We start from the raw sequence: 11,174 nt of genomic DNA on the forward strand, positions 1-11,174 counted from the left end.
ACCATAATTAAATACTAAAAATCTAAAAATAGATAAAATTACAAATAATAAAGAAAATTTGTAAAAAAAATTGGGCACATCTCTAATGTTATACTTTTGTCAATTTAAATAAAAATAAGTATGATAAATAAGTACTTTTATTAGTAATGGAAATGGAATACAAAAGCCAACTCAAAAATGAAACCATTTTCTTGTCTAAGTGGTGGGTCAACAGTTCAACCAATTGGATTAAAAAGATCAAACTACAATGTCATAGTTAAATTATATTTTTTAAAAAGATAATTTTAGACAAAGCTCTAATATTACATATTAATGATATAAAAACAAAAATGTGTGTGATAAGCAATAATTATTTTTATCAATGATGTAAAAGAAATACAAAATTTAAAATCGATCTGAAAATAAAATTATTTTCTCGCCTAGGTGGCAAGTCAATGATCCAAATATTTGTATATTCTGAAAAGATAGAAACACACAAAAGTACAAAAAAATTGCAGAAATCAGTTAGATACATCTCTAATATTTGTATATTCATCATATTAAACAAAACCAAGTATAAAAAATAAGAACAACTTTTACTAATGATGGAAATGAAAATAAAAAATAAAATCAAAATACATTTTCCATGTAGGTGGTGGGTTAGTGGTTAAATGGATCAACCTATGATGCCAAAATTAAATAATAATAATTTTATAACAGATAGTGATAAGGGGTGATTTGGCCCTCCAGTGACATAGCGACACGTGACACCATAGAACCGTCAAATGACACATCAGTGCCATGTAAGCATCAACCTCAAGAGCACCTCAAACACATTGCTCTCATCTTGGTCTCCTCAACCCCACCTTGGCAGGCAGACCTGTGGATGCCCCCGAAGAGTATCAGGTCGACATAAGAGGCGATTTGCCTCCACTGACCTAACTGTGGCCCGATTAGCAACCTATAAGATGTGGCTGGTGACCTACTTCATGAGCCAGCAATCGCCTTTGACTCTTTCGGGCTCACGTTGCCACGTCAACGGAACTGACTCTTGTCCCACCTATTTTGGATGCAATTGGATAAGCGTTATTGCCTTATGCGGGGTCCTCTTCTGAGCAAGGAGTCACCTCCGAACCATACGGGCCAATGATCTTAGACGTGTTGTGTGAAGCCCATGGCAAGTTGCGCTTATATAAAGGAGTCCCATTCTTCAAGAAAGGTACACGCAATTTATCTCTCACAACTCTCACCCGTATCCTAAGTCTTAATTAATGGCATCCTCAAGCAACAAACCCATCAACAACGTCAACAACGGCAATATGCGCGTTGTGGCACTACCACTGGGGGCAGAACTAGCCCATGCAAAACATAGAGGTACCAATTGTCACAATCGGGCAGTTCACCGTCCCCTTGACTCAATCAGGCATCCCGACCACCCAGGGCTTGAACCTTCCACTGATCGCTCTCACTACACCTCCCTACACTTAAGCCCTCAGTGATTCTTGTAGGGATAGACAGCTGTCGGTTTTACCAATTGATACAATATGTTTACGGGATAGACCTGCGAAAGCAGAACTGCGAAGGTTGTACTTCACGACAATGACCGAGATGCAACCACAGTTCATGCTCGGCATGTAGGTGTCACAGGCACACCATCAGCAACAACAGCAACAATAACACCAGGTCGCTAGCCAGAACATGAACCAGAATTAGCAACTCAACGACTAGAACCAGGTGTCGGATCCCCCTTGCCATCAGAATGGTCAAGACCAGGCAAGGACCCATACTTCAGAAGCCTGGGACCCCACTTATGTCCCAACTGAAGAGGTGAGTCGAGCCACTTCCTCGGTGGAGATTGACACCACCGGTTCCACCAAGGGGTCTAGGAGGAGGTGCCGCAGACGTTCATGATGCGCCACAGGAAAGAGTTGCTTTGCCCCAAAGGACAAGGAAGAGACCAAGAAGGAGGAGCAAATTCAGATCGCCATGTCATCAGTGTCGTACGTGTCCTGCACATCTTCGCTCATGACCGAGATCCTAGCGGTCCCCTGGCCTAAGGACTTTAAGGCCCACAACCTCTAGTCTTACAATGGCACAACCAACCCAGTCGACTATCTTGATAGCTTCCAGGCCCTAATGTAGCTTCTCAGGGCCTCAGACGCTAGCTTGTACATGGTCTTCCCAACCACCTTTCGAAGCACAACTAGGATGTGGTATTTAAGGCTAGTTGTAGGGTCCAAAAAGAGTTGGAGGCAGTTTGCAGACCTATTCATGACCTACTTCGCAATGAGCAAACAGTATCCAAAGTCAACTACCAGCCTCCTGAACGTAGTCCAACGACATGATGAGAAGCTTTGGGACTACCTCAAACAGTTCAACTTGGAGTGGCTACAAATCCCCAACCTCGACCCCACCGTTTAGCTCACCGCAGTAGTCAATGGTGTCCAACATCTTGACTTATGCTGCAAGGTCGAATTGAACCCTTCAAACACCATGGAGGAGTTCCTTGATTAGGCAACCAAATTCATGAAGGTTGAGGAAGCGCTCAGATTCTGGTTAAAGCTGAGCGGAAAGCAGAAGAGGTCGAAGGATAACTAGGCTACCAGCAAGAAAAGAAAGAAGAACAGGTCCCCCAGGCATAGTAGGTTGCCCTGCAATAGACGTAGTAGGTCACCTTGTCGCAAAAGCAAATCTCCCCAAAGGAGCAACAGGTTGTCATGCCGATGTTCTCATACTCCGCCCATCAAGACCAAGAACTACACCCCTTTGAATGCCATGAGAGGGGAAATTTTGATGGAAATCAAGTTGACCAAGTATGTGAAGTGGCCAACTCACATGGAGACCTAGCCAACCGTAACAAGGATAGGTGGGGCACAATAGTGAAAACTGTTGTAACCTTAAGGACAAGATCGATGAGCTAATCAGGAAAGGTTACCCTAAAAATTCATTAAGGAGGATGATCATGATCACCCAATTCTCGCAAAGAAAGCCAACAACAAGTGTCGCATGTGCGTTGACTACACCGGCCTCAAAAGAGCCTCCCTAAAAGATAGTTTTTCACGTACTAAGATAAACTGACTAGTAGATGTGACCTCAGGGTTCAAGCGGTTGACCTTCACGAATGCCTTTTCCGGTTAAAACCATATTCAAATGGATCCATGCAACTAGGAGAAGATTGCTTTTGTAACTGAAATGGAATTGTATTATTATAAAGTCATGCCCTTTGGCTTGAAAAGCGCTGGGGCGACCTACCAGTGCCTTGTAAATAAGATATTTTTTGAACTTATTGGCAATAAAATTGAATTTTATGTTCATGATATATTGTAAAAACTATGTTTTCCAAAACTTTAATTGCCAACCTGAACAACATTTTCAATGTACTTAGAAAATATAACATGAAGCTCAATCAAAACAAGTGCGTATTCAGTGTCACACCAGGCAAGTTCCTTGGTTATATAGTGAACCAATGAGGCATCGAAGCCAACTCTAATAAAATCCAAACCGTCCTCGACATGCGATCTCCCAGCTCTATCAAAGAAGTCCAAAGGCTAACAGGTCGAATAGCTACCCTGAACTTATTTATATCCAAGTCGTTTGGGCAATGCCTCCCATTCTTCAAGGCCACTAAGAAGATTCAAGACTTCGAGCGAACAGAGGAATGTCAACTTGCTTTTGACGAGCTCAAAAAATACCTAAGTTTCCCACCCTTACTAACTAAGTCAGAACCCGAAAACGAGCTAAAACTCTACCTCTCCATAAGTGACGAGGTAGTAAGCTCAGTGTTAATAAGAGAGCTAGATAGAGTGCAGTGACTTGTCTACTACGTGAGTAAAGTCTTACATGCCGCCGAGACAAAATACCCCAATATCGAAAAGATGGCCTTCTCGCTGGTATTAGCAATCCATAAGTTATGCCCCTACTTTCAAGCCCACACGATTGTCGTGCTCACCAATAAGCCTTTGAGGCAAGTACTGCAGAAGCCCGATGTATCAGGGAGGCTAACGAAGTGGGCAGTCGAGCTTAAGAAATACGATATTCAGTTTGAGTCACTTGCTAGAATTAAGGCCCAAGTCCTGGCTGACTTCATCATTAAGTGAACATTCAACACGCTGACTCCTAAAGTGGGAGAACCTGTTACCACCTTGAAAGCTTCAACTAGTGAGGCACCTATCCTGACTTGGGATGAAGAGCCCTGGATCCTCTATGTGGACAATTATTCAATCAGAGAGGAAGCGGGACTAGACTAATCCTCTATGGACTGAGTGAGATCAAGTTGGAGTACGCCCTCCGATTCACGTTTTAGGCATCGAACAACAAAACAGAGTATGAGGTGCTTATAGTTGGGCTGCCATTAGCAAAGGAGGTCAGCCCAAAGCACCTCGTCGTTTGCAACGACTCGCAACTGGTGGTTAACCAAGTGAACAGGCAGTACAAGGTCTGAGAACTCGCCATTTTGGCTTATATTGCCAAGGTCAAAGAAATCCTCTCATACTTTCACTCTTGGTACATTTAGCAAATTCCAAGGTCTGAAAATGCTGAGGCTGGCACGCTCTCTAAGTTTGTCGGTGCAACAGACTTGATGAAGTGAACTATCTACATTGAAGACCTATCACACCCAAGCATTGAGAGGGTGGTAGAGGAGGTTTCTCCCGTACTGGTAGTAGAGCCAAGCTAGATGGATCCACTCATTAACTATTTGTGCTATGGGAACCCACCAACGGATTGCAATGTTACATGAAGGGTAGAGCGGTAGGTTTGCCTACTACGTTATTATGGGTGAGCAACTTCCCCTACTTGCATTGCTTGCGGCCTACTGAGCCCGACCAAGTGCTACTAGAGATCCATGAAGGTCCCTATGGTGGACACTTGGGGGTAGGCCACTTGCCCAAAAAGAACTATAACAAGGATATTACTAGCTAATGATGAAAGTTGATACCATCCAACTCATACAAAGGTGTAGTAAGTGTTAGCAGTACACTAATATACAACATCAACCCGCTACCGACCCAAAGTACTTGACCAACCCATGGCCATTTGCACAATGGGGGATAGATATACTCAATCCTTTCCCACCAGCAACTAGGCAGAGAAGGTTTTTGGTGGTTGTGGTGGATTATTTCACCAAGTAGGTAGAAACCGAGCTGCCGAGCCATTGGTATCTATCATAGCTCACAACATTCAGAATTCTTTCTAGAGGAACATCATGTGCCACTTTGAACTCCCGCAAGTGTTCATATTAGACAACAAAAAGTAATTCAAAGACATCAAGTTTCAAAATTGGTGTGCCAATATAGGCATCCAACAAAATTTCACCGCAGTAGCTCACCCCAAGAGAATGGCCAAGCCAAAGTGGCCAATAAGGCGATCTTTCGAGGACACAAAGCTCAGCTCTGTTGAGCTAAGGGTTTATGGTTGGACGAGATGCCCAGTGTCCTATGGGCTTATAGGACAATGATCAAGATGGTAACGGACAAGACTCCCTTCAACATGACATAAGGGACCGAGGCTATCATCTCAACAGAAATCGAAATGTCAACCTTGCATTCCGAGGCGCACAAAGAGGAAGCAAACGATAACGAGTTGCAAACCAACCTATACTTGGTAGAAGAGGTTCGTGACCTAGCGTACATACGGAGCACAATTTACCAACAACGAGTAGCTTGGTATTATAACACTAGATTTAAGAGACACCAATTCCGAGTTGGTGCCTTGGTACTCAAGAAGGTATTGGTACCTGAGCCCAGCTCAGGAAAGCTGGGTTTGAACTAGGAAGGCCCCTACAAAGTCTACAAGGTGATCGGTGAAGGAATGTACGAGCTCAAAACCTTGGAGGATAGGTAGGCCCCCTAAGCAAGGAACGTCGACAACCTGAAAAACGTATTATGTAAGAAAATAGCCCAGTTTTGACCTGCGTACACCAAAGTTTCAGAATTATTCTATGTATGGAGTACATGATCGCCCACTACAGCAACCTGGTCAAGCCGATCTATGCAATCAATACTTCGCCTAAAAGGAAAAAAGGGGTCAAATTGCTTTTAGCTCTAAAGCACCCTTAAGCAGACCTCAAAATATGTCAGCACTAAGGCCTTCTTTGTCCCAATTACTCAACATCAAAGAAAAAAATAAAAAAATAAAAATAAAGATAAGGAAGCAAAAAAATGAACCAACAAAAATAAAAATAAAATGAAATAGGATACAAATTACCTAATGTATGTTTGCTTGAGAACTATCGGTGTTACAAGGGGTCAAGTCGTCTTCGTCCCAGATTGTGTTCATGAGTAGTGGGGTAACAAGGGGATATCCAAGGGGTTGATGAATGTAAGCTTCATCAAACTCAAGGGAAAATTTCCAATGTCACTTGTTGTACTTAGGTTTGAGACCGATAAGTGAGCAACTTCAAAACGATGACTGTTATCTGGTTTTCATTTAACCAGTAAAGGAGACTATGAACAAAGAGATTCAGTAACACCTTGGGGGTGGAAATGCTAAAAAGAGAAGAGGTAAGTGATGAAGGGAATGGAGGAATATCAAAACCGACCAAAGGAATAAGGAAAATAGGTGAGAATGAGGGAAGTGGGCTGCTGCAAGTTCAGCAATGACAAAGGTGGTCAGAACCGGGAAGACCAAAACATTCTTTTCTTATAACAAGAATAAACTCTTTATCCTTCTCGTAGAGTTCTCACCTTCTTCACTTCTCTTAGCGTCTAGGTTTCTTTACCTAAAAAGTTGACAACAACGAAGAGATCAAATACCTTGAGCATGAAGAGAGACAAAAGATAACCATTGAATGAGAGGAAGAAGATAGCTCTATGCAAACAAGAGCTTTTTCATGATGCTATGTGTATTTTGTAGAACATTTATTGAAATGCCCTCCCTCCCACGTGGCTTCCTATCCCTTGTGTTCGTTATTTAGAGATGCCATGGTGAGAATTGCGCAGATGAGAAATTCTCATCCTTAGAAGCTATATTTTTTCATTTCTTTGGAGCAGGCTTTCAAATGAGAAATTACATCCGAAAAAAATGGATTTTGAGAATTAGGCAAATCCAAACGAGAATTGCCAGAAGTGATTCTCTGGAGTGACACCAAACGGGGCCTAAGTGGCCAATAGTTTGGCAACGTTTTGACTTAGCCAAAATTATAAAAGGCCAATTCGCTTTTAATACATCGGCTCGTGTTTTGGACTTTGCCAATTTCTTTGATTGGAAAATAAAAGGGGGCACAAAGGCAAACACAACGGTTTACAGAAAAAGGAAATTCATTAATAGAAAAGAAAGAGTAAGTACATTGCTACAAGTTGCAAAAAAAAGAGCGACAATGTAAAGAAATTGAGCTCAGAGGCTCGGGATACATAGTATGAATAAGAGGGTCCAAGAAAAGAGGTTGTTTACATCTCATCTTTGGTGTCACTCTCTCCAATGCCCTCCTCGACCTTGTCTTTGTCATCCTCACCTGTCTTGTTCGATGTGTTAGGCTCAGCATCCATCCAATCTCTCACCTCATCCAAGACCAACCTAATGGATATGTGACCAAAGTTGAAGGTGGGATACAGAGACCAAAGGTGGCAACGGCACAATCTAAATCATTTCCTAAGGGCTGGCACAACAAATTCAGACTTCTCACACTCATACTCCAGCAAACACTGGAACTCCTTGACACTAACCTACTTTGACTCACTGGATCTCCTCGGTATACTTACTCCGCCTCTCTTCGAGTTCTCGAGCTTGCTCATCCACCTCGGTTGTAAGGTTGGTGGAGTTGCTATTCGACTCATCCAGTTGGCACATCAATTTGGTCAACGGGTTAAGGAATCGCTGATGATCCTCTTGAGCTTCATGCCAAGCCCTCTCCAATTGAGATTGAAGGGACTCAACTTTAGTCATCAATCATATAAAGCCCGGTCCATGGAGTTCACCTACAAGAAAGAACAATTAGCAAGAGATGTATACACAAGCAAGCTCCTGAAGTATTGAAACACTTATCGACATTGCATCCCGAATCATCATTGCACCAAGGTTGGTGGTACTCTGTTGACTGTACTACCTCACATCTTTAGGAAGACAATGGCACTAACTTTGAAAGGGACATAAGGTTCCCAAATCCGATCAGCAACGATAATATTCTAGTTCGAGAGGTAGACAAGTTCGTGTGAAGTAGACCTTTCAGGGATGGAACCGAGGGTATGTAAGATGCCCCTAGTGGAGTGCACTGGTCTGGAATGGTAATGGGGTTGATAGATGTTGGATCAGTTCTCTCATCGTTGATGTCCACCACATCGGGCTCCCTCATTAGTAGCCTCCTCTCCATTGTTTCCTACTCCATCTCTGATGCATGCATAAACTCAACAACTCTCCTCTTCTTTCTTAGAGCTTACCTCACAGCAGTCAGAATGGACATTGTACTCATGTCTGTCAAGAAGTAAGGAGAAGATTCAGTCAGATCAATTAAACAAAGTAGATCAACAAAATAAAGTGCGTCAAAGGGCAACCTACCTAAGGGAATCAAACTGGCCTAAACGAGCATCGGTTCGGCCAAAAACTCATCAGTTAGGGATTGCTGAGCTATGAGGAATTTGACCCTGTCTGCTAGTGCCTTGTCAAACTCGACCTCTAGCACCTTCCTCAGCTTAGTTCTCTAGGTGGTGTCCATCAGCCATCCATTCTTCTAGGACAAGAAAAAGTACCTCAACTTCTAGTTTTCCACCTTAGAGGGGAATTCGCATAGGAGCTTGTAACTAGATTGGTAGCTCAAGTAAAATTATTATGGTTCTTAGGGCATTTTCTTTATTTGGTAGAGCCCCGCAAAAATATCGATGTTCAACTTAAAACAAAGGTGGTAACAGACCGAGATTGTCCACACAATGGTTCGGATAGAGTTTGGGTGAAGCTACCTCAAGGAGATGTCATAATACAGAAGAATTTCGATAATGAAAGGGTGAAGTCGGAATCAGAGTCCAACAATTAATGCCTCTTTGAAGAAATAGACCTTAGTTGGCTCATGACTCCAAGGATGGTGACCTTCTCTAGGTTGGATAAAGCCGTAAGTGTTGGGGATTTGGAAGATCATCGCCAAAGTGACAATTTCCTCTCCACTTAGTTCATTGGGCCCAAACTTTGACCTAGTTCTAGGGAATTGTTGAGAGGTCCAGGTCCCTCTCTAGGACCCTCATCACTCTTGAGTCGAGGTCCCTACCTCGTCTTGAGTGGCCTAGTAATACTCCCTTTCTTACCCATTGGACACAAAGGCAAGGGGAAGGACTCACCAGGTGACGGGAAAAGGAACAACGACCTCGCCTCAAGAATCAATAACCTCACTTAAGGAGAATTGACCTCGCCCATTTCCTCTCGAGCTCCTTCACCTCTCATTCCACATCCCTTCAAAAGACTCCAACACAACGCAAGTCAAGGGGCCCCCTATTTATAGAGAAGGGGCATGGGCAACAGATGGATGAGGTACACTGCATTCGATAGGCCACAGAGGAGTGCGCCATTTTAGTTTTCGAAAGCAAATTCAAAATTTGAAGTCACACTCTCGATTCAAATTTCAAATATGTCGTGCGCGCTAAAGTGCCCTTTAGACCAAACCAAGTAAATAGACCGAGTTGATAGCAAACTAGTTGAACTAGTGATTTCATGCCAAAGATCCACGACTAGCTACTCCCTTCGCTAAGCCAACTTCGACTTGGGAATGGGGGGAAATTTCTAACGGATGATTTGGCCCTCTAATGACATAGTAACACGTGGCACCACAAAACCGTCAAATGACACATCAGTGTCTTGTAAGCATCAAACACAGGAGTGCCTCAGATACGTTGTCTCCATTTCGGTTTCCTTGACCCCACCTCGGTAAGCCAACTTATGGATGCCCTGAAGAGTATCAGGTTGGCATAAGAGGTGACCTACCTCCACTAATATTGTTTTCTTACAGCTCGACCAGGTGAACTCACCAGCCTGACGTCTGAGCTATCCGCCAATAGGGAACACTAGATTGCACATCATCAGATAGAAATAGATAAATTGTAAAAAGATAAAAAATATTATAGAAAATATGGGTACATCTTCAATATTATAAATTTTAAAATTGAAAAATAGATACAATAAATATTTTTTACTAACAATGGAAATGGAATACAAAAAAAAATAGAAGAAAAAGAGAGCTAATGTCCAACCCATGACCCCACTAACTATGTCAAATGGTTCAATTAGGTAGGTTACCATGTTGTTGACTTTGTTAATTGCTTTTTATAGACTATAAATTTGGTGGTAATTAATGAAACCAGATTTGCTACTTGCAAAGTACTCCAACCTCACTACATTTTAAGTTGTGTATTGACAACATCTCTTGTACTTGAATATTGTCGATTTTCCAATGCACAATTGTGATGGGTTTTGAAGTTGGTGTGAGGAGCAAATCTGGATTCGCAATTAACGAACCAATCTAACCAGTTGATTTGGTCATGGGATAAAAATAAATGTTTTAAAAATTATTTACTACTGCATTTCCCTCTTAGTCAAACAATACAACTTATGATGTCATAAATTAAATAATAAAAGTATAAAATATAAAAATATTTTAAAATTATGGATCATTTGAGCTTGTTTTTTATATATATACATGCATTAGTGGGAGCCACATTCACAGGGTTGCCCTTTAAACACATGTCAAAATTAAGAACTTTTGTTATTAATGATGGAAATGGATAAAATACAAGAAAAAGAAAAGAAAATTACTATCTTATCCATGGTTGGTTGAAAGTGGTTTGAGTTAAAACTTGCTAAAAAAAGTGTCCTGATGACAATTCAATTAATTAAAGTACCCACTTCAACTTACGAGTTGAAAACATTGATATAATCCACAATAAGATTTGAAATTCAATTACTTATATTTGTTACGTAGATTTTGATAAGACATTGAAGTTTTAATGATCATGTTGTCACGTGGAAGATACATGCACATTTACTAGTATCTATAAATATAAGTGCATATATTTTAGGAGGGATTTAGCCAACATTCTCATCATATTTAATTTTTTTTTGTCAAAAGATTTCTAGCATTTCTCTTATATGCACATATTGTTGACCATATGTGTTTTGATGATAACAAACTTATTAAGAGTGTTATATTTAACAGAACTCAAGTGTGTAGTGCCAAATGACTATTAGTTGATGAACTAAAATGTTGATAAATTCTTGTAAAG

The sequence above is a fragment of the Nelumbo lutea genome, chromosome 1, assembly GCF_056320005.1.
Source record: "Nelumbo lutea isolate HS-2025 chromosome 1, American lotus-T2T, whole genome shotgun sequence".
Classification (NCBI taxonomy): Eukaryota; Viridiplantae; Streptophyta; class Magnoliopsida; order Proteales; family Nelumbonaceae; genus Nelumbo; species Nelumbo lutea.